We start from the raw sequence: 24,394 nt of genomic DNA on the forward strand, positions 1-24,394 counted from the left end.
GCCCATGTGAAACCTCTGGGAATTCATGTAAAACTTGTCTGGTAAATGTGGTTTTGGAACATTTCTATGGTTTGATGTAGAAAGCCTAAGTAAGTTCCCATTAAAAAACCTAAATTTCTGCATGAAACATGTACTTTGCACATGGGAAACGTGGTTTTGGAAGCTTTAATGGTTTTTATATGTAAAAACCATGTAAATTCCCATGTGAAACCTATGGGATGGGATAACATGTGTACACCACAGTGGGCACATTAGGCATAAAGCTGCCACACAGAGGCTTTTAAACTGTTTTTTTAAACTTACATTTTTTTTCAATTTGCATCTCTGTATATTTTTACTCATAGATCATGTGTTCAACTGCAGTTCTTCACTTTTGACACTGATAGTTTTTCATGACTTATTGCGCTTACTGGCACTTGCATGTACAGTATTGAGGCATAGCAAACAGGTTTGATTGGTATTCTTTTTGTAAATTGGGTGATGACACTATTTTGAAGTAGGAACAAGTTCCTGTTTTTGGATGGAAAATAGAAAATAAAAGCAGAAATGTAAACATAAACATAGTCATCTGTACCTTTATGTAAAACTGACAAGAGAGGAGGATGTAAACGGTGCCGTGCAAACTCGTACCACATGGTGGAGCCCTATTGTCACAGTAACACAATTTACAGTAGTACAGCACAGCTGCACGGTTCTATTACCAACCTATGAGATGTTCTAAACGATTGGCTGAACTCGAGTTGAATAAAATAAATGATGAACAATAAGGTTGATTAGAGTGATGTGACAGTGATAGACTGTGGAACGGGGGGGGGGGGGGTGATGATAATCAGCATCTCACGTTACATTCTCTGGCTGCAAAAAAAAAAAAAAGATTTCCGTCTCAGAACTGGGCCAGTAACAGGTAATGAAAATAATATGAAGTTCCTGTTTCAGCAGAAAAGCAGAAGTCGTCGTCTGCATCAGCTCCAGTTTCTGCCACAAGACAGAAAGCCCCCGAAACCAAGTCCGGGTACAGTTTCAGCCTGTCAGCGAGACTGAAGCAGAGTTTACATACACTGCAGCGTGTCAGTACGTCTGTGAAAGATTACACAATGAGCCATGTAGAGTACAGCTTCCGCTGCTAATGTAAAGGTTGTCCTTCTTTAACTGACTGACATGCCCACTGAGCCAAAACATGGGAGAAGAGAAAAACGTATACATTTACCCTACATGCAGTCATTTTCAGTTGAAACACGGCAGATTGCAAGACAGTTGTCCTAGATTCTAATTTCAAGTGTAAGTGTTCAATTTAAGCGCCCGTTACTCTGCTCATTTTCAGGTTCATAACTGTATTTTGAGGTTGTACCAGTATAGGTTTACATGGTTTCATTGAAAAAAAAAACACCATATTTTTGTTGCAGCCTACTGCACATTGCTGCAGACCCTGTTTTTACCCTGTGTGTTTAGGTCTCTGTTTTAGCTACAGAGTGATACATCTCACTTCTTTACTATCTTTGTTGGGAGTCACACATGCTCAGTAGCTAGGTAAGATCCCATCAGCTAGATAATTCTTTCTCCAACTTTGGTCAGTCCAAGGCAGGATTAGCTGGGAGACTTCTTCTAGACCAGGGTTGCATGTAGAATACCTGCAGAACAGGGACATGAAGTAGTTCTTTTGGAGATTATGGTTAAATAGTTGGTGTTGTAGCAGTGTTTTGCCATTGAGCACGAGCTAGTATGCTAGCGCTAGCATGCTACGGTTAGCCACCTTGTCTCAGCTAGTTACGTAGAAAGCCGTGGAGATGTTGAACAGCTCACCCAGAGACTGAAGGCAGAGGACATTCAGAAACCGTATCTCACTCAAAACAGCATGGTTAGTTTTTTTTCTAAGTTTGCATGTGTGTGGAAGCACCAGAGGCACAAAATAACACCCCAAATCCCAGAAAAAGTGATTTATTTCACAATATGGGCACTTTAGAAGCACAGAACCTACAGCTCACATGAACACATCCCCTCCCCTAGCTTTAAGGGGGGACTGTGCTCCATGGCTGCTCCGCCTGGAAGTACGGTGGCCGCTATGGAAACCAAAACTTGTGCATGTTAAATTTGGAACCGATGGGTTCAAAACCAAATTTTTTCCAAATGATTACAACAACCAAAAATGTTTTTTATTGGAATCGTAAAATGACATAGTTAGTAGGCCTCTACCGCAAAAGGCTTCTTCGGAGCCCTCCAAAGACCTTATGTATCGCTATAGAACAGTTACTTTCCCCATTACAAACCATGACTTTTTTTTTCAAAACACAAACCACCCAAGTCATCTCACAAGCCCACTCTTGGATTGACAGCACCCCTTTCTTCCTCCATCCTCTTAAAAAATGTGTCATGGCTATCCTTAGTCTATATACACAAGTTCGACTTCCGAATGCTCTGATGCTGTCTGAATTTCCCTGGATGTCCAATACCTTCCGCTTTATTTGTGTGGGTCAATTTATTAGGACTATGGTTAACTGCTCCTCAGATCTCTGTGGGGTAAATCTGAGTTTTGACTTGTGAATAAAACCATAAGTTACAACATTAACCTTCAAGGTTGAATCTGGCTTAAACTGTCAGCCTCAGTATTAATATCTGCAGAAAGGCAAAGAAAAGATGAGTTCTTGTCAAACAGTTGAAATTAAGAAAACCCTCTGTGGTGCACTCTGCCGTGTTACAGATATAGCTTTAGACGTACTGTTAAAATGAGTGAGTGTTGGTGATTACCAGTCTCCAGCGGTGCCTGAACTCTCACGATCTCCCCTCGAGGATGAGAGAGGAGAATATTGTGAAAATATCTCTTAAAGGCCCAGTGGCGCGCTGCAGAACATGCTGGGAGGAAATAGAAGAGGAGAGGACAGGAAGCACATGGAGACACCATCTGTTGTTGGGTGACAATGCAGCAAAAAAGTGCCAAACTGGAGACACACGACACAAATGGCAAACAGAGTGCAGGCAAAGAGGCTTTTATGCACAGACAGTATCAATAGTATAAGCAACCATTGGTCTAAAAATGGCTTCAACATTTCCACAAATTTCTCAACTAGACTCTTGTGAGATACAAAAACAGGAGGTGCACATTGGATCTATAATAAATATTACGTAACATAATTAACATCCCATAAGAATAGCCTTGAAGATAACACGCACTATGATAAAGTGTAAGTTAGGGCTGTCACTTAAAAAAAAAATCCTAATAGAATTAATGTAGAAGTAACACATACTGTTATGATTGGTGTCTTGTTTTATTGTGGTAGTCTGTTTTCCTGGTATTGTATGCTTTTGGCCATAAAAGCCCAAATTTGTTACCCTGGTCCTACCAGACTTGGTACACTAGCCTGGTCCTACCTGACTCTGGTACACTAGCCTGGTCCTACCTGACTCTGGTCCACTAGCCTGGTCCTACCAGACTCTGGTACATTAGCCTGGTCCTACCGACTCTGGTCCACTAGCCTGGTCCTACCTGACTCTTCTACATCCTGACCGGGTTGACGAACCCCAATCTTTTTTTTTATGGCCATATTGAAGTAAGGGGCTTTTGACTTACATGGGCATACTTTGTGTTGAGGTGGCTACGTAGGTAAGAGGGCTTCATACAGCTGTTAGCCAGGACCTTACTGCACACCACACACTGTGGGCAAAGTGAAGCCCAAACCCAAATAAGTGTCATCAGATTTCCTTTGTTATCTCCAGTCCTATGCCCCTCTCGTAGCCTCTTTTCTCTTTTGATTTGCCTTTGTTCTCGGATCCTCCTTTTCTGGCTCCCTCATCTCATCTTTCTCTGTTCTGCTCAGTTTATTCTCCTGGTCCTTCCAGCGCAACGCATCTCTCAGTTTCTCTCGTGTCCCATTCCTCAGTCTCTCTCTTCTCACTACTCTATCATGGCTTATAACTTAGATGGTGCCACCGGACAGTTTCCCTGATTTAGTAGTTGTGCATAATTGGGTAAATAAACTATTTCAGCCAGCAGGCTAGCTAGTAGACCAACATAGGTGACGTTAAAGCCAGTAATGTTACGCTACACATACGTTACGTAAAGACAGGCTGAATGGCAGGACTGAAGTGTGTTTTGGGTACATTTATTAAAAATAGTTTTTAATTTAAAATTTATAAAGCAACGTTTTTTTAATTTGCTGATTTTATTTCATGAAAACTAAAAAGTATCGGTGTATTACACCATTAAATTTTCCTCTCACGCACCCTCTAGAGGCACCTCAAGCACCCAGGGGGTGGTGCACACTACACTTTAGGAGTTACTGACCTGGATGGCTTGTAGTAGTGAGTGCTGATTAAACCAACCTTATTACTAGGGCTGCACGATTATGGCCAAAATGATAATCACGATTATTTGGATCAATACGATTTAACGATTAATTATCACGATTACATGTTGATTTAACAAAATTGTATTGTCCATAGGGCTTTTATAAACTGTTTTCACATCCATAGGTGCTACATTCCTCTTATGTTAAAGTTGTATGTTGTACAATATACAGCTGCAACACATGTAAATGAAAATGATCTAAAATAAATAGCCTAGGACATATTTAAAAAACTGTATCTCTGAGAAAGCTCCTTGTTTCAACAACTGATTAAAAGAGCTAGGGAGAGAGAGGGAGTGCAATGGACGTTGCTACTCACTGAGTGATGGGACTCATTATAAATGGGTTGAATGGCGGGTCATGAGTGTATGTCAGTGAGCTGTATTTTTATGAATTATGATATTCTCGCCATGGGTCACATCTCTGGCCCAGGTCCAGCAGCTCCGTCTCACACGCTGTTACTCTACCAACTGAAGTTAGTTACATTCATAACCTCTGTGTTTTGCCGTGGCGGCCGCGATAGCAGAGTTACCAGCAGAAACACTGGTATAAATACAGGTTTGCCCTCATGCTTAACGATATACAACGGTGATAATAACAATTAAAACTGTAGCCAAATGTCAGCTGTCGCCGCTATGTCTCTCAGTGTGCTGCTGGGAGCCGTGTGTGAGTGAAGAGGGGGGGGGCTGCATGGAGAGTAAGAGGGAGAGATCAAAACACAGTCACGGCTTTACAGAAGGAACGGGTCATGTAACGCAACATTAAACCATATTGATACAAACAACATTGCTTCTTTTGTGGAGAGGCAGCGTATGCGAGGACATTAGGTGCACCGGTGTGACCTAGAGGAAAATATTACTCGCGCCCTAGAGCCCTGTGAGCTAACAGACACAACTAGCACCTAGACCCTAGCTGTGAGCTAACAGACACTAACTAGCACCATAGAGACCTGTGAACTAACAGACACTAACTAGCACCATAGAGCCCTGTGAGCTAACAGACACTAACTAGCACCCTAGAGCCCTGTGAGCTAACAGCCACTAACTAGCACCTTAGAGCCCTGTGAGCTAACAGCCACTATGTTTGTCGGATTTGTTGCGGAACGGCTGCGGCCATGATGAGAGCTGAAGTCTCAGGACCCTCGAGATCCCGCAAATGTATAATAGAACCACAAACCAACAACAGTTTGTTTCAATCCAGAGGAGTAGTGGGGAACAACTTTAAAAATTAAAAATAACCGTTTTTTTCTTTGAGCTTACCAGTTGGAGTCCACACCCGGGAGGGATCCAGGTCTGCTGGCTTAAAAAGGGTAGCACTTGGAAGGGAGCAACTTTATAGAGGAGGGGCCTAATTGGACACTACGCTGCTTGATATGTCCGGGGTTGGTAGCTTTATTCTCGCTGTAGGTATTCTGGGCTTTAGATTTTATATAGAGTAATGTTCTGTTTAGTAGTAGATAAGTAAAACGTGTATTTATTTGGAATACATTTTTAGGTAGGTTTGGCATTATTTGTTTCTGAAGTTAGTTTGCTGTTATTGTTTGTCTGCCCCTGTGTGTTTAAATTGGTCTGATCAGCCAATATATAAGTCCCCTTTGTTTCTTTGTTAGGAGGTCAGTTGTATTTTTTGAGTCTCTTATGTTCAGAGCATTGGTTACTGTCTGTTTATTTTACCTCTTTTAAGGGCCCAAAACATTATGTTTATTTTGTTCTAACTATTTTTGGGAAATAAAAACCCTTACTTTTGAATTTCTCTTGTGACTCCTCATGCTTAACAGCTTGGTCCCTCACACCCACCATCCGCCGTCTGGTGAATGGCTGCGGAGCTCTCCGGCGTCCGGAAAAAATAGAAGCTCTGCTTATCTGTTCCAGAGGGCTGCGGATCACTGGACCTGGCACGCAGCCGCTCAGCAGTCAGTGGAAAGACACACATTGAATTTAATGGAAACCTAATGACTCCTACGCCGATACAGATCCGCAGCCGTTACGCATCCTGTAGAAATTGGGGTGACAGTTCAACAATGTCCACATGTAAACATTGAACAGTGTATACATTTGGAGCAACATTGTTAATTGATGGAGTACATGAGTCATCTGACTGGACTGTAGGGGGGTCCCTCGATCTAAAAGGTGGGAAACACTGTTTTACTCTGAATTAGTTTTTTCCCATATTCTACCTCAAATTTGAATAAAAATGAGAATCCCTTGTACGCGTTTCCATGTGCACCTTCTGTTTAAAACGGATCAGCGGGTGTGTGGTTGAGATTATGAAATACTCTCTCGGCAGTCACAATCACAGTTAAACATGATCATCTTAATCAGTTCGATTTTATTTATAGTATCAATTCATAACAAGAGTTATTAAGACACTTTACAGATAGAGTAGGTCTAGACCACACTCCAGAATTTATAAGGACCCAACAGTTCTAGTAGTTTCCTCCAGCAAGCAACAGTGCGACAGTGGCGAGGAAAAACTTCCTTTTAGGCAGAAACCTCGGTCAGACCCAGGCTCTTGGTAGGCGGCGTCTGACGGGCCGGTTGGGGTTAAAATGAAGGGTGGCAATAACAGTCATAAAAATTTGTAGTTTGTAGTAGTTCTTTGTAGTAGTTCATGGCATAGCAGGGCACTGTGCAGCATTACAAGAAACAGCAGGACGTAGCTGGGCACCGCAGAGTGTAGCAGATGAACATGGTGACAGCTGCAACCATGATTTTGGAGCCTGTCTGATCCGAGGGAACATGCTGGGGAAAAAAGAACATAAGGACTCCGGGGAATGACTCCCCAGAGCTACAGTGGTGCTCAAAAGTTTACATACACATGCTTAAGTTGACTAAAAAGAGGAATAAAAAAATCATGTTTTGGAAATTTATTTTAATACCTAAATTAAAAAATGAGGTAAAATCCAACCTTTAAGGACACCAATTTTCTTTGTGAATGAATAACGTATTGTAAATAAATAAATGTTCTTATTTAAAATACAGGGGTCATAAGTATACATACCCCTATGTTAAATTCCCATAGAGGCAGGCAGATTTTTATTATTAAAGGCCAGTTATTTCCTGGATTCAGGATATTATGCATCCTGATAAAGTTCCCTTGGCCTTTAGAATTAAAATAGCCCCACATCCTCACATACTCTTCACCATGCTTAGAGATAGGCATGGGATACTTTCTATAAAATCATCTCTCAATGCAAATCAAACCAGGTATTAGTCTAACTGAAATAAAACCATGCCTATCTCTAAGCATGGTGAAGAGTATGTGATGATGTTGGGCTATTTTAATTCTAAAGGCCAAGGGAACTTTATCAGGATGCATAATATCCTGAATCCAGGAAATAACTGGCCTTAATAATAAAAATCTGCCTGCCTCTATGGGAATTTAACATAGGGGTATGTATACTTATGACCCCTGTATTTTAAATAAGAACATTTATTTATTTACAATACGTTATTCATTCACAAAGAAAATTGGTGTCCTTAAAGGTTGGATTTTACCTCATTTTTTAATTTAGGTATTAAAATAAATTTCCAAAACATGATTTTTTATTCCTCTTTTTAGTCAACTTAAGCATGTGTATGTAAACTTTTGAGCACCACTGTAGGTTAGTAACAAGCATTTCTGGGACATGGATGCACATAAATGGAAAGATAGAGAGATAGAGGAGAGAGGAGCTCAGTGTATCAAAGGAAGTCCCCAGCGTTCTAAAACTATTACAGCAAAACCAAGTGAGACAGGGTAAAGAGAGGGGCCTGGTCAGGCTAGAACTCTCCCCAACCGGATCGGGCTGTATGCCAAGTCTCCCTCTAGTTTTATTATATTCTTGATTATATGATAGATAGATCTGACAACTATGACGAGAAGCAGGTGGGCCGGGTTAGGCGGATGCTGCGACTCCTCACTCCCTAACAATATTCAATTCTATACCCTAACAAAAAAGGAAAGTCTTAAGCCTACTCTTAAATGTGGAGACGGTGTCTGCCTCCTGAACCCAAACTGGAACCTGGTTCCACAGGAGAGGAGCCTGATAGCTGAACGCTCTGGCTCCCGTTCTACTTGTAGAGACTCTAGGAACCACCAGTAACCCTGCATTCTGGGAGCGTAGTGCTCTTGTAGGGTAGTAAGGTACTATGAGCTCTTTAAGATAAGATGGAGCCTGACCATGAAGAGCTTTGTAGGTGAGAAGAAGGATTTTAAATTCTATTCTGGATTTTACCGGAAGCCAATGCAGAGAAGCTAAAACAGGAGAGATGTGGTCTCTTTTCCTGGTTCCTGTCAGAACACGTGCTGCAGCATTCTGGATCAGCTGAAGAGTCTTTATGGATTTTTTCGAGCAGCCTGATAGTAAAGAATTGCAGTAATCCAACCTAGAAGTAACAAATCCATGGACTAGTTTTTCTGCATCATTTTTAGACAGGATATTCCTGATTTTTGCAATATTACGTAGGTGAAAAAAGGCGATCCTTGAAATTTGCTTTATGTGGGAATTAAAGGACATGTCCTGAACAAAGATGACTCCAAGATTCCTCACAGTGGTGCTGGAGGCCAGGGTGATGCCATCCAGAGTAACTATATCTTTGGATAATGCGTCACGGAGGTGCTTGGGTCCCAGAGCAATAACTCCAGTTTTATCTGAGTTTAATATTAAATGAAAGTTTATGGAGTGCTTTCTGATAATATTGCCTAAAGGAAGGATATATAAAGTGAACAGGATTGGATCAAGCACAGGTCCTTGTGGGACTCCATGACTAACCTTGGCGTGTACAGAGGATTCATCGTTAACATGAACAAACTGAGAGTGATCTGATAAATAAGACAGTTGCATGTTTTCATACAAAAGCTTTACACTCAACCTTTTCGGAGCTGAATAATTTATCATCGCACTGTAGTCACAATTTGAGTAGTAAATTTAGTTACTCAAGTTTTAAGTTGACCACAGTCATAGTGGCTAGTGAAAATGCTGCATGGCTAACCACTAGCCAGAGTGGCTGGTGAGCAAAAAAGTTAATGTCAAGAACTGAACGTATTTAAGGAAACAACATGCTTTGAAAGTGAAATATCACCAAGACATATATATATATATATATATATATATATATATATATATATATATATATATATATATGTGAATATATCCAAGATACTGTACATGTGATGATTATGTCATGCAAACTGCTGAACAAGGGTGCTTGCACCTTTTTTGGTCTGATTCAGATGTCCGTCATCTTATGCTTTCTTTGTGTTGTATTTAAACTCTGTTTAATTTCTGAAGACTCTGGTTAACTGCTCCTCAGATCTCTGCAGGGTAAATCCAGACAGCTAGCTGGACTATCTGTCCAATCGGAGTCTTCTGTTGCTTTTGAATGTACACGTTCCACCAAAACAAGTTCCTTCCCGAGGCTATTTTGCAGAGGCACCGTGGCTCTGTCCGGCGCTGAGCACTACCCAAGACGATTATGATTGGTTTGAAGAAATGCCAATAAACCAGAGCTGTTTTTCTCCCATCCCGGGATGCTGTGTGGACTAGCCAGACTCCCCTCCGCAGTGGTGGATGGTAGTAATGCAAGGCCATGACAAAGCTAATAACATTCCCTTCAGCTCGAGCTGTGCTTTTATTTCGTTCAAAGAAGCAAATGTTAGCAATGTTAGCATGCTAACTAAAATGGTTACCATGATACCTGCTAAATATCAGCCTTTTAGCATTGCCATTGTAGGCATAAAGTTAGCATTTAGCTCCGAGCCTCTTAGTCTTGTTGGAAAAAGAATCCAGGCTATTCCTAGAATATATATCTATTTTGGTGGTATTACATGTCATTTAGCTGACGCTTTTATCCAAAATGACCAAACTGCTATATGGAGCAGGGGTTAAATATCTTGCTCAGGGACACATTGGTTGATGTATTGCAGTGGCATGTATCTACTACTAACTACTACAACATCACCCACCCTATATATATATATATATATCAACTGCATATATAAATATATATATATATATATATATATACACTGTTTTTAAAGACACAACTTGGGACTTGATGTAAGTCATACAGAAACTGTGATTTGGTAGTATCTTACTTCCAAAATTTGACAAGAACATAATGTGGGAAAGGAAGGCTCAAATGCGATCTGGGAAATGTTTTGAGCAGAAACATGAGTTGTCATGTCTTTTTAAGTGGAAACATTTCAGCTATTGGGGCTCAACCAAAAGAGTTTTCTTTTAACCACTGGACTATTTTATAACTTTAAAAACTGGGGATTTGCAGGTTTTTCAGGTGATCCACAGAATGATCACCTGACTATCACCTGCAAACATTTTCACACTGTAATGAGCAGTGGAAGGATTCCTGCGGGGCTCTTGCAGTCAGCTGCCAACAAGTAAAACAGGCAGTAAATCAACCACCCAGAAAGCCCTACACTGCCTCAACACACGCTCAGTCACTTCTGCTTGAGCACACATTATGGAAGGTTTCCTCAGTCTGTCAGTGGGGCTCAGGTAAATGGGCACATAGGAGATGCATAAACAAACTAATGCAAATAATGTCGTGATGTAGGTCACAGGGTGGTACCATTGCTATTTCCAAGTTTTATTTCCTTTTTATTTCCTGTTCTGTCGCATTCCAAACAGCAAATTGTCACAGCTTGCACGGCACAGTTTGTGTGTTTTATGAGCAGCTGGTCATATCAAATATTTGTGAAGACTAATAATGTTTGGAAGACAGATATGGACCTTAATGAAGGGCAGATTTCAAAGGTGAACTGGTAAAGAAACTCAGCAACACTTCAACCTGCAGCAACAGAGTCACTACCACATGTAGCACCATTCCATCTCTTGGTTCTTTATATATGTACCTTGACATGCACGTTGAAATATGGAGCCAACACGCTTGTTAGAAACCTTCTCATTAGCTGCTTTCTATAACGAGCAGGTATTCTCGTTTTGATAAGATGGTTTTTTATCCTTTCGACTAAAATATTAAGACTCTCTGTCGGACTGTATGTCTGTCTGTATGTCTGTCTGTTTGTCTGCTCGTAGATTTTTTCAACAACTGTTATCCGATAGACTGCACACTTGGCGGGTGTACTGCTAAGGACCTAAGGAAGTGCAGTGTTGAGTGGAAGCTCTTGAGATCTACGGGACATATTTATAGTAGTGATTTATGTACACGCTGTATAAGGTGACTGTTACAGGTCACTCTCCTTTGATTGCTACAGCACATTCAAGAACAGATGAAGAAAGAGAGAATGGAGTAACCAGACAAGTGAAACTTAAAGGTCACATGACATGGTGCTTTTTGAATGTTTTTATATAGACCTTAGTGGTCCCCTAATACCATATCTGAAGTCTCTTTTATATAGACCTTAGTTGTCCCCTAATACTGTATCTGAAGTCTCTTTTATATAGACCTTAGTTGTCCCCTAATACTGTATCTGAAGTCTCTTTTATATAGACCTTAGTGGTCCCCTAATACCATATCTGAAGTCTCTTTTATATAGACCTTAGTTGTCCCCTAATACTGTATCTGAAGTCTCTTTTATATAGACCTTAGTTGTCCCCTAATACTGTATCTGAAGTCTCTTTTATATAGACCTTAGTGGTCCCCTAATACCATATCTGAAGTCTCTTTTATATAGACCTTAGTGGTCCCCTAAGACTGTATCTGAAGTCTCTTTTATATAGACCTTAGTGGTCCCCTAATACCATATCTGAAGTCTCTTTTATATAGACCTTAGTGGTCCCCTAATACTGTATCTGAAGTCTCTTTTATATAGACCTTAGTTGTCCCCTAATACTGTATCTGAAGTCTCTTTTATATAGACCTTAGTGGTCCCCTAATACCATATCTGAAGTCTCTTTTATATAGACCTTAGTGGTCCCCTAAGACTGTATCTGAAGTCTCTTTTATATAGACCTTAGTGGTCCCCTAATACCATATCTGAAGTCTCTTTTATATAGACCTTAGTGGTCCCCTAATACTGTATCTGAAGTCTCTTTCATATAGACCTTAGTGGTCCCCTAATACTGTATCTGAAGTCTCTTTCCCAAAATTCAGCCTTGGTGCAGAATTCCAGCCACTAGTGCCAGTCCCACAATGAGCTTTCCTTAGAATGTGCCATTTCTGTGTCTGTAGCCATTGAGGAGGAGAGAGGGGGGGCAAGGTGGAGGTGTGGCCTTGACCAACTGACATTTTGCTCGTTTGAAAGCCATGATGTCTCTCTCTCATAGATGGGTCAAATTCTCTGGGCAAGCAAAGCAGAGAAAGGGGAGGTAATCTTGCCCCTTATGACCTCATAAGGAGCAAGATTCCAGATCGGCCCATCTGAACTTTCATTTTCTCAAAGGCAGAGCAGGATGTTTTTCCCCAGCATGTTCCCTCGGATCAGGGATGCTCCAAAATCCTGGTAGCAGCTGTCGCCATGGTCCCGCTACACGTTCTGCGATGCCATGTTCATCTGCTACACTCTGCGGTGCCCAGCTACGTCCTTCTGGGCCTTGTAATGCCGCACAGTGCCCTGCTATGCCATGAACTACTACAAAGAACTGCTACAAACTACTATTTTTTCTATTTTTGTTATTTCCACTAACCCCAACCGGCCCGTCAGACGCCGCCTACCAAGAGTCTGGGTCTGTCCGAGGTTTCTGCCTAAAAGGAAGTTTTTCCTCTCCACTGTCGCACTGTTGCTTGCTCTGGAGGGAACTACTAGAACTGTTGGGTCCTTGTAAATTCTGGAGTGTGGTCTAGACCTACTCTATCTGTAAAGCGTCTTGAGATAACTCTTGTTATGAATTGATACTATAAATAAAATTGAATTGAAGTGATCCCCAGGGCTCGGTTTACACCTATCACCATTTCTAGCCACTGGGGGACCATAGGCAGGCTGGGGGAACTCATATTAACATTAAAAAATCTCAAAGGGAAATTTTCATGCCATGGGACCTTTAAAGATTCCAAGCAACGGCAATATAACGCTTTTGTTCACAGTCTAGCCTGGAGCCAAGTAGCAAGCTGTTAACAAATGACGCTGATGTAGCATTGCTAGGGGACCCAACTATGTCATGGCAGGTGTATTTCAGGACCCAAGGAAGCACAGTGTCTGCTTGTTTGGATTAGCGGTTCTCGTGAAAGCTGCGAGCAGCAAAACCAGAGGCCATCACCCGTTCAGGCACCTTTTAAACGGGCACCGCATAACTAAAAAATAAGAAAACGTCTGAATCTTCTCTAATGTGTGAAGGCTAGAACCATGAAGACATAATGACTGAGCAAGCTGTGTTTAAAGGAATAATGCATAACGGCAGTCACATGAGCTGTACAATGCAGGCGATGGTACAGGGTCCAACTTAGTCATTTTGGGATTGTTTTCAAAACACTATTAATGCCACGGACATTTTTTCATTTTTTAGGTATTTTCTTTTCCTTTTTGCCTCATTAGTTCCTTTTCCAACTAAAGCTTTGGTGTGTAAGACTAACTGAGACTAAGCTGGAACGCACCGCAAAGCGTAGATATGTGCCGGATCGTGTGTCTGGCCATTCACACCAAACACGTTTTTCTATGCTCCGGTTACAAAGTGATCTTTCTCTTCTCTCTCTCTCTCTCTCTCTCTCTCTCTCTCTCTCTCTCTTTCTCTCTCTCTCTAATAGAAAGAGACTTTGTTGGATTCTTAGCGCTGCATAGATCTTAGCGCTGCATTTGATACCATTGACCATTATATCTTATTACAGAGATTGGAACATTTAATTGGCATTAAAGGGACTGCTCTAAGCTGGTTTAAGTCTTATTTATCAGATCGATCTCAGTTTGTTAATGTTAACGATGAATCCTCTGTGCACGCCAACGTTAGTCATGGAGTCCCACAAGGATCTGTGCTCGGTCCAATCCTGTTCACTTTATATATGCTTCCTTTAGGCAGTATTATTAGGAAACACTCCATAAACTTCATTGTTATGCAGATGATACTCAAGTATATCTTCAATCAAGCCGGATGAAACTAATCAGTTAGCTAAACTTCAAACGTGCCTTCAAGATATTAAAACCTGGATGACCTGTAATTTTCTAATGTTAAACTCCGATAAACTGAAGTTATTGCTCTCGGACCCAGCACCTTCGTGACGCACTATCCAAAGATATAGTTACTCTGGATGGCATCACCCTGGCCTCCAGCACCACAGTGAAGAATCTTGGAGTCATCTTTGATCAGGACATGTCTTAATTCCCATTTAAGCAAATTTCAAGGATCGCCTTTTTTCACCTACGTAATATTGCAAAAATCAGGAATATCCTGTCTAAAAATGATGCAGAAAAACTAGTCCATGCATTTGTTACTTCTAGGTTGGATTACTGCAATTCTCTGTTATCAGGCTGCTCGAAAAAATCCATAAAGACTCTACAGCTGATCCAGAATGCTGCGGCACGTGTTCTGACAGGAACCAGGAAAAGAGATCACGTTTCTCCTGTTTTAGCTTCTCTGCATTGGCTTCCTGTAAAATTTAGAATAGATTTAAAATCCTTCTTCTCACCTACAAAGCTCTTCATGGTCAGGCTCCATCTTATCTTAAAGAGCTTATAGTACCTTACAACCCTGGGAGAGAACTACGCTCCCAGAATGCAGGGTTACTGGTGGTTCCTAGAGTCTCTAAAAATAGAACAGGAGCCAGAGCGTTCAGCTATCAAGCTCCTCTCTGTGGAACCAGGTTCCAGTTTGGGTCCGGGAGGCAGACACCGTCTCCACATTTAAGAGTAGGCTTAAGACTTTCCTTTTTGATAAAGCTTATAGTTAGGGCATAGAATCGAATATTGTTAGGGAGTAGTAGTTAGTCACATTGTTTTCAGATTATCTATCATATAATATAACTAAAGGGAGACTTGGCATACAGCCCGATCCGTTGGGGAGAGTTCTGGCCGGCCGGGCTGGAGCTCTCTTTCCTCGTCTCTCTTGGTTTGTTGTAATAGTTTTAGACAGCTGGGGACTTATTTTGATACACTAGTTAGGGCATAGAATCGAATATTGTTAGGGAGTAGTAGCTAGTCACATAGTTTTCAGATTTATCTATCATATAATCAAGAATATAATAGAACCAAAGGGAGACTTGGCATACAGCCCGATCCGGTTGGGGAGAGTTCTGGCCCGGCGGGCTGGAGCTCTCTTTACCTCGTCTCTCTTGGTTTGTTGTAATAGTTTTAGACAGCTGGGGACTTATTTTGATACACTGAGCTCCTCTCTCCTCTATCTCTCCATCTTTTCTTTATGTGCATCCATGTCCCAGAATGCTTGTTACTAACCTATTTCTGGGGAGTCATTCCCCGGAGTCCTTATGTTCTTTTTTCCCCAGCATGTTCCTTGGATCAGAGAGGCTCCGAAATCAGGGTAGCAGCTATTGCCATGGTTCCGCTACACGTTCTGTGATGCCATGTTCAACTGCTACACTGTGGTGCCCTGCTACGTCCTGCTACGTCCTGCTACGTCCTGCTACGTCCTGCTACGTCCTGCTGTGCCTTGTAATGCTGCACAGCGTCCTGCTATGCCATGAACTACCACAAGAACTGCTACAAACTACTAATTTTTTCTATTTTTGTTATTGCCACTCTTCATTCTAACCCCAACCGGCCCGTCAGACACCGCCTACCAAGAGCCTGGGTCTGACCGAGGTTTCTGCCTAAAAGGAAGTTTTTCCTCGCCACTGTCGCACTGTTGCTTGCTCTGGAGGAAACTAGAACTGTTGGGTCCTTGTAAATTCCGGAGTGTGGTCTATCTGTAAAGTGTCTTGAGATAATTCTTGTTATGAATTGATACTATAAATAAAATTGAATTGAATTGAATTGATTTGCGAGATCTTGCAAATAAAACTATCGTGCAAAACAAAAGTGTTTGTGCCCAGTACATGTTTTTTACCACAGATGTACTTAGTTGATAGAGCTGGGACAATTTTCTTTTTCTGTGCCGATTTCATTCTTTCACGAAACATGGGTGCTGATTTGATTTGTATTTTTTTTATTTTCATTCACTAATATTGAGTGTTGTGATTTTCTTTTCCTTCTTTAACAAAAACAAAATAATACACTATATATATATATATATATATATATATATATATATATATATATATATATATATATATATAGCATGAGACATTTGTAAAAAGAATGCACATCCTGTGTCAGTCAATCAGTCTGACATTTATTTTATTTGTCAAAAAGTTACATAAAACTGATTTTCTGCATTTTCTCCTTTCAGTCTGTTTGAGTGGAAACGGACACGATGTAGTCGCCGTCAGCAGTGCCGCATAAACAGAAAATATTTAGGTGAATCATTAGAAGAAGTAATTGGTAATAAATATTGATTCTAGGGAAAAGAATTGATTTTAGATTGATTTAGATAATCTAGTTCTGGGGAGTTTACTCCCTGGAGTCCTGGAGTTTTGGATGGCACCAAGATCTTGGGTGCAGCTGCCGTCGTGGTCCCGCTGCACGGCACCCTGCTACGTCCTGCTACGCCCTGCTACACCTTGCTACACCGTGCTGCGTCCTGCTGCACCTTGCTGTGTCCTGCTGCACCCTGCTACATCCTGCTACACCCTGCTGCATTCTGCTGTACCTTGCTGCGTCCTGCTACATCCTGCTACACCCTGCTACATCCTGCTACACCCTGCTGCGTCCTGCTGCACCCTGCTACATCCTGCTACACCCTGCTGCATTCTGCTGTACCCTGCTGCGTCCTGCTACATCCTGCTACACCCTGCTACATCCTGCTACACCCTGCTGCGTCCTGCTGCACCCTGCTACATCCTGCTACACCCTGCTGCATTCTGCTGTACCCTGCTGCGTCCTGCTACATCCTGCTACACCCTGCTACATCCTGCTACACCCTGCTGCGTCCTGCTGCACCCTGCTACATCCTGCTGCACCCTGCTGCGTTCTGCTGTACCCTGCTACATCCTGCTACACCCTGCTGCGTTCTGCTGTACCCTGCTACATCCTGCTACACCCTGCTGCGTTCTGCTGTACCCTGCTGCGTCCTGCTACATCCTGCTACACCCTGCTACATCCTGCTACACCCTGCTGCGTCCTGCTGCACCCTGCTACATCCTGCTACACCCTGCTGCGTCCTGCTGCACCCTGCTACATCCTGCTACACCCTGCTGCGTGTCCTGCTACACCCTGCTACGTCCTGTGGCACCCTGCTGCGTCCTGCTACGTCCAGCTAAGCCCTGCTGTGCCACGCTACATACGTAGCCCTGCAGCGCCCTATGACATGAACTACTATGACTTTTAGTCACTGTTAAATTTTCTTTGTTGTGATTGTTATTGCTACTATTCATCACACCCCCAACCAGCCGTGAGACTCCGCCTACAAAGATCTTGGGTCTGTCCGAGGTTTCTTCCTAAAAGGGAGTTTTTCCTCACCACTGTGCATGGTCGCACAGTCGCACCATGCTTGCTATTGTGGGAATTACTAGAATTGTTGGGACTTTATAAATTATAGATTGTGGTCTAGACCTACTCTATCTGTAAAGTGTCTTGAGATAACTGTTGTTATGATTTGATATTATGAATAAAACTGAATTGAATTGAAATTTTAAAACTGGTCGCAAAAAAGTCACAAAGCACACGATTTGTTTCCCATCCTCATCAGTTGTTCATGTTGAGCTCCTTTCTGACTGTGGAGATCTGGGCCACGTTCAGCCTCGACAAGACGTAGCAACATGTTTAAAAAAACAAAAAACTGAAACGGGTGCGTTGATCACCCTGTTTCGTGCACAAGTGCTGTGCCTTACCACGAGTTTACATATACATCTCTTCTGATTGGGTATCAGCTGTGACACAGCCAATAAACGAAAGACACACCCACCAAACGAGAGAAAACATATCTTAGAGCTGTTGCCCACTCCTTCAAGTTGTTCTGAGGAAACATGTTGTATAACCGTAGAAAATTGTTGAGATTGAACGTGTTACAGATCGGTGGATACTGGAGGCTGTCATTCATTTTGTGTCTTTGTAGGTTCCGCTAATTTTTTGTTCCGTTTCTAGATGTAGTGCCTCAGAGTACGAGCAAGGTTTTAAAATATAAAATAGCACTTTCTATTTTATCATCAAACTTAACGTAACACCTTGTACCTGTCATAGATTTTCAGACAAGGCCTTTTCTCTTTGTATTGCGGTGCATAGTATTGTATGTTGAATTAATACTGCATTAGTTCCAGTCTGATTAGAGGATATTTATTTGGGTTAACAAATGACGCTGATGTAGCATTGCTAGGGGACCCAACTATGTCATGGCAGGTGTATTTCAGGACCCAAGGAAGCACAGTGTCTGCTTGTTTGGATTAGCGGTTCTCGTGAAAGCACCAAGCAGCAAAACCAGAGGCCATCACCCGTTCAGGCACGTTTTAAACGGGCACCCCAGAACTACAAAATAAGAAAACGTCTTCTCTAATATATGAAGGCTAGAACCATGAAGACATCATGACTGAGCAAGCTGTGTTTAAAGGAATAATGCATAGCGGCAGTCACATGAGCTGTACAATGCAGGCGATGGTACAGGGTCCAACTTAGTCATTTTGGGATTGTTTTCAAAACATTATTAATGCCACGGACATTTTCCACACAGGTGTTTTCTTTTCCTTTTTGCCTCATTAGTTCCTTTTCCAACTAAAGCTTTGGTGTGTACATTGTATGTCGAATTAATACTGCATTAGTTCCAGTCTGATTAGAGGATATTTAGTCAGGGTTGCTTCAGATATCAAGCAGATAATCTTAGACATATTATGTTTTTGAAAGTGAGTCCCTTTCCATGTCTACTCCTGTGCTGCGGGTTTATTCAGCGGTATCTGTCCAGCTTTTGGCTCCTACCACAGAGGTTTACCTCAACCAATGACATTATTCCTGCTTCCACAACAGCTCTGCACCTGACCAATGTGTGCTTACCGTCTGTCAAATAAAGGTACAGTGATAAAGTGCTCACGTTCTTCAATCACTTTCAGACGACAACGTTCTTAATCCACATCCCCGTCTTTATTTAAATTAGGTAAGTGTGGCAAATTTCACATTTGAGGGCAAACGTCCAGTTATTGTGGCCCATCAGCAAGCATAGTGAATATTCATCTATGAAACAATCACATTTTAATCAATAGGCCATATATATATATATACTATTTCAAGTGTTATTATATTATTTACATCTCCTATATACCAATGCTTATGGGAGTTAATCCTGCTGTTACTGTACATTAATACTCAAACTCATATGACTGTAATGCAAACAATAATGTAAATATAAAAATGCTGTACAAAAACCAGGATATACAGGTAATAAGTTGGGAAAGACAGCATACAGATAAAGAAAAAGGCACTTAATAATATTAGACACGCACACACACACACACGCACACACGCACGCGCGCGCACACACACACACACACACACAGTATAATTCAGATACTTTAGCCCATGTTGTCACATAATTCCCCTGAAAAGTTGTTTTTACAATTATATCAGATACACTTGGCTAATGATAAACAAGGCCTTATCCTACAGGAAGAACAGCTGACAGGAGGTCAGGAAGGAGTGGTTAAATCCCGGTCCTTTGCATCACAATTATCTTACACCTCGCATGGCTTATATTTTTATTTCACAGATATCTGTCTATTGCAACCACAAACTCAAATGTCTGCTTGAAATGATTCCTAGAATCGAACAAAGTTGCCCTAAGATTGTGTGTGTGGGCCACTGCCGAGTCCTTATTGGCTGACTAGACGGCTCAACACACACTCCCTGACGTGCCAGGTTAATATTGGCCTTCCATTTAACACTAAACACAAACAGGGTGATGCTTGTCAACCTCAGATACAGTATGGTGAGGGTGATGTTTTTTTTTTAACCACATCAATGGGGTGAATTTCAAATCTGTGTCACTTCCTTAAGCAGCCGCTAACTCTAAAAAAAGTTCAATGTAGAGTTACATTACTGTAGCCTTCTATGTGTTAATTAACTGACTCCTGCAGACTCATTAGAATACATCTCAAGGGGACTTTTTTTTCGGTATGTACAATAAACAAATTGTAAGAGGTTAAAAATCTGACGGAAATATCAGTAGCTGCACAAACGTACCCCTGGAAGCTTTTAATAGGGCTGGGTCCCTTCCAACGACACCTTTTAGGCGCCAACTAAATTGCCGGCTCGGTGTAGAGTATCAAAAAATGCCTCGTCATTCAACACCAAATTTCAACACCTACGGAGTAAATCTCTTCAGTGTCAGTGAGCATGCTTCTACCAAGATCTAATATTGCTTATGATTGGCTGTGTGACGTTACACGTCATAGAGACGCAGGACAAACTCTCCGTTACACAGACACGGGGCTAACGTCTGTGTAACAAAAAAGTATTGTTCAGGCTATGGAAGTCACGGTCTTGGTACCGGTATCAATTATTTCTGAATGATACCCAGCCCTTGAGAGACAGCATCACTGCCCACTGTGTGTGTCCTGGTTGAAAACAAATCAACTGCCAAATTATTGCAAGGTTAGACCATAGACAGTTAAAGAAGTGGACCAACAGATCCCTTTGTTCTAGATGGAGACCGGTGAAGGATATTAAAAGCACTTTTCCGGTGATGGCTGAGCGTTACTGCGCAGCCTCCAACTGAGATTGAAGACGAAGATGTAACGTGAGCAACCTGAAAGTTGTCTTCTGGTAGCTGAGCTAAGAGAAATCTCAATCATTCCCAATCAGCAGAGACGGAGAGTGTATGTATATGGGATATGGTTAGGAGGCAACATAGGCACAGGCTAATTTCTGCTAACTAACATGCTAGTTAACATTAGTAATTTAACCTAAACAGCTGATGGATGTCCAAACTGTCTGTGAGCGTCTCCTGACAATACGATGATTTGTCGATTATGTTTTTTTAGAAATAAATAATGGACAAATGGAGTCTTTAAATGCTTCAGTTATTTGCTGTCAAAGTGACGTCAAAATGAATGGTGGTCAATGGGATGCTAACTGCAGGTGATGGCTTCGTAGCATTGAAATGGCGCCATGGGAGCTACGCTAAGAGAGGAGAGGCTACCCCCTTGGGTTAGACAATATGAGAACAGCGTTCATGACATGGAAAGTTCCTGACCGTCTGTCGATTGTATAAATCTGTCTCTAAATCATGGAGAATCCTACAGCGCTTTCAACAGGAAGACACATATTGTCAAAAAAGTGCAACACACCTTACACCACCTGTGAGATCACATTACAGTCCATCGCAGTCCACATCTTACAGCTTTTAGGTGACACAACACTCTGCACTGGCAATAACAGCTGAATAAAGCACGGTTTTGTGCTGATTTTCCACTTCTGATACACGTCAGTGCATTGTCTATGTAACCACAGTAGGGTCACTGAACATCACCTCTTCAAAGTATTTTACCATTAGACTCTAAAGAATAGGGTTAAATTAGGTCTGTCAATCCATTAACATTTTTAACCGTAGTATTGTTCATAGTTAACTTACGATTTATTGCAAATCATTTTCACATTTTATTTCTGTTCAAAATGTATTTTAACCCTCATGTTGTCCTCGGGTCACATTGACCCATTTTCCTATATCAGTGTTCTTTTTAACTACCCAAAAATAACATGATTGATTCCACACAACGCTCTTTGGCAAGAACAAATCTCTACTTTCATTCATTTTGGGGGTGTCTCATTCAATTTTATAACATTTGAAAAAAATGTAAGTGGTTCGAAATACTATTGAGTAAAAGTTGACATATTCATTCAACATACATTTCTTTAATTTTAGTCTAAATAATTCCTATTTTCTGCTTTTCTAATTTAAACATTAGTATAATTTATTTTTTTGCTGACCATGAATTCCAAAAATAACTGTAAAAACTGAAGTTAATAGTGCTGAAAATGTCAAAACAAGTGACAAACATCGAAGAAAAAAAAAGCATCAAAAGGGATGAAAAAGGGACAAAAATGTAAGAAAATGTTAAAAACATTGAGAAAAAAACATCTGAAGTGTTGATTTTCAATTCTGACAGGAAGACAACACAAGGGTTAAAATGTGTATATATATATATATATATATATATATATATATATATATATATATATATAGTTTATAAATATAGTTTATATATTTATTAGTATTATAAATTATATATTTTTTTTAACGCTCAAGTGGTATCTGAGACTGGACGTAGTCCGGCTCTAACTCAATTCACATTGACAGTATATATAATACAACTTTAGTCTCGTGGGGAGAACCATCTGGGAGGGCTTTGAGGACTTGCCATTCCAAAATTCCTTTTCTTTATCCATGTCTGCACAGGGAGCTTTGCTTCAGCCAGCCATCCACAACGTCACTGCTGCATCACTTCCTCATGTCCCTTCTACAGAGCTGCCCCAGGCCCAAATCCCACTACACACATGCATTAATAATCCCAATAAAAAACAATTAGTTGCATTAAAAGGAATTTGCGTTAACTGGTTATCATATTAATTCTGACAGCCCTAGTTCAAATTTCTACGTTTTAGCACTTATTTACTAAAAAGATGAGTGAAGAAAGGGACGGTTTACTGTGTCAGAGTAGCCTCCTGTTTGAAGAAGATCTTTTTATCAACACTGCTCCTTTTGCCTTGAAACAGCTTATTGTGATCTCTCTCTCTCTCTCTCTCTCTCTCTCTCTCTCTCTCTCGTACTGTAGGATTTCAAGTCAATGTACAGAGTAGTTTCAAAGTATTGCTATGACTACTTAGCTCACCTCTGCCCTGTTTCACTCATGTGTCCCTTATGTCCTTTTCACAGGATTTGGAATAAAAAAAAGAAGAAAATAATCCTCCCTGAACTCCCTCTTCATATTTTTCACTTCACAGCACCTGTACAAAGTAAGCTCAGTCCATTTTTTTCTTCTTCTTTTGTTCTTTTTTTTTGCTGTGGAGTTCTGAAAATGGTTTTCAGTATCAGTAACCACATCTGTCCTGTGCCACAGCTCCACGCCAAAACATGCAATAAGGCAATCTTCCGTCAGGGGTGTCAAACTCGTTTCAGTTCATGGGCCACATACCCCATGATTTGATCTCAAGTGGGCCAGACCAGTAAACCACTCCAGACTGATCAGAACCTTTATCTGTCCCAGAGTTTGTCAGCTTGATGTTGGCAAACGCAAGTTGCTTCTGCTATGACAGCGTTCTAAGGCCATTGTAGGAAAAAATAAAGGAAAAAGAACTTGGCTATTCTCTGAACTTGGAGTGGTAAATTTGGAATTGGAATGAATTACTTCTCTGCAATTTTAACACTTTGCAAAGTCATCCAGTGGGCCAGATTGGACCTTTTGGACGGTCGGTTCTGGCCCACGAGCCGAATGTTTAACACCCCTGGTCTGGTTTTGTAATAATAGCCCTGATGAGGAAAAGGCCTTGCAACACACGACACGATTGGGTCTCTACTGGTTAAGATGGTTTTGGGATTTGGTCCAAGGCAAGTCTGTTAAGCTTGGCCCAGAATGGGACCTCCATCTCTGCACCCCCCCCCCCCCCCCCCGTTCCATCCCAAATTCAGTACGGTTGAAACACCTTCATCAGCCACGAAATAACATCATAGCTGTTTATAGTGAGCCCTTAACCTGAATTGATTCTAATGACACATTGGTCAGACTTAATGAATGTGTTACTATTAATTTCACTTGACTAGGGATGTAGCGATGCATCGTAACGTGGTTAAAAAAACAATAACAATAGAAATGTGGGATAAAAAAATGAATCACGATGCAACTTTTAACACGGCCTAGGGCGTGATCTATTTTGGATTCCACTTGTTTGACTTGAGACGTCACTACGTCTTCTTAGTTTTTAGTTTGATTTATTTGAACAGATCTCTTTTCTATTTATTTAGATATTCTAAATGGTGATGGTGGGGTTTGTTTAAGAAATATAATATTCATTTTTTAGTATATTTTTGTTATTAAAGATAAAAGAATCAATTTCGTTTTTTTCACTTTTGATAAGAACACATCTGTTGTTTGCGGTTTATAAAATTGAAGGAATATTTTCAGTCATTAGTCTGCAGC

The 24,394-nt window shown here is 41.1% G+C and overlaps 1 long non-coding RNA gene across 1 annotated transcript; it reads right to left on the reverse strand.

Annotated features, from left to right (window-relative positions):
- Positions 1–694: 694 nt before the first annotated feature.
- LOC116677009 (uncharacterized) lies at positions 695–24,339 on the reverse strand. Its single transcript, XR_004328893.1, has 3 exons — positions 23,028–24,339; positions 5,340–5,344; positions 695–705 (listed from the first exon to the last, which is right to left on the reverse strand). It is a non-coding gene; the product is annotated as an uncharacterized LOC116677009 (long non-coding RNA).
- Positions 24,340–24,394: the final 55 nt, after the last annotated feature.

The sequence above is a fragment of the Etheostoma spectabile genome, unplaced genomic scaffold (genome assembly GCF_008692095.1).
Source record: "Etheostoma spectabile isolate EspeVRDwgs_2016 unplaced genomic scaffold, UIUC_Espe_1.0 scaffold00004217, whole genome shotgun sequence".
Lineage (NCBI taxonomy): Eukaryota > Metazoa > Chordata > Actinopteri > Perciformes > Percidae > Etheostoma > Etheostoma spectabile.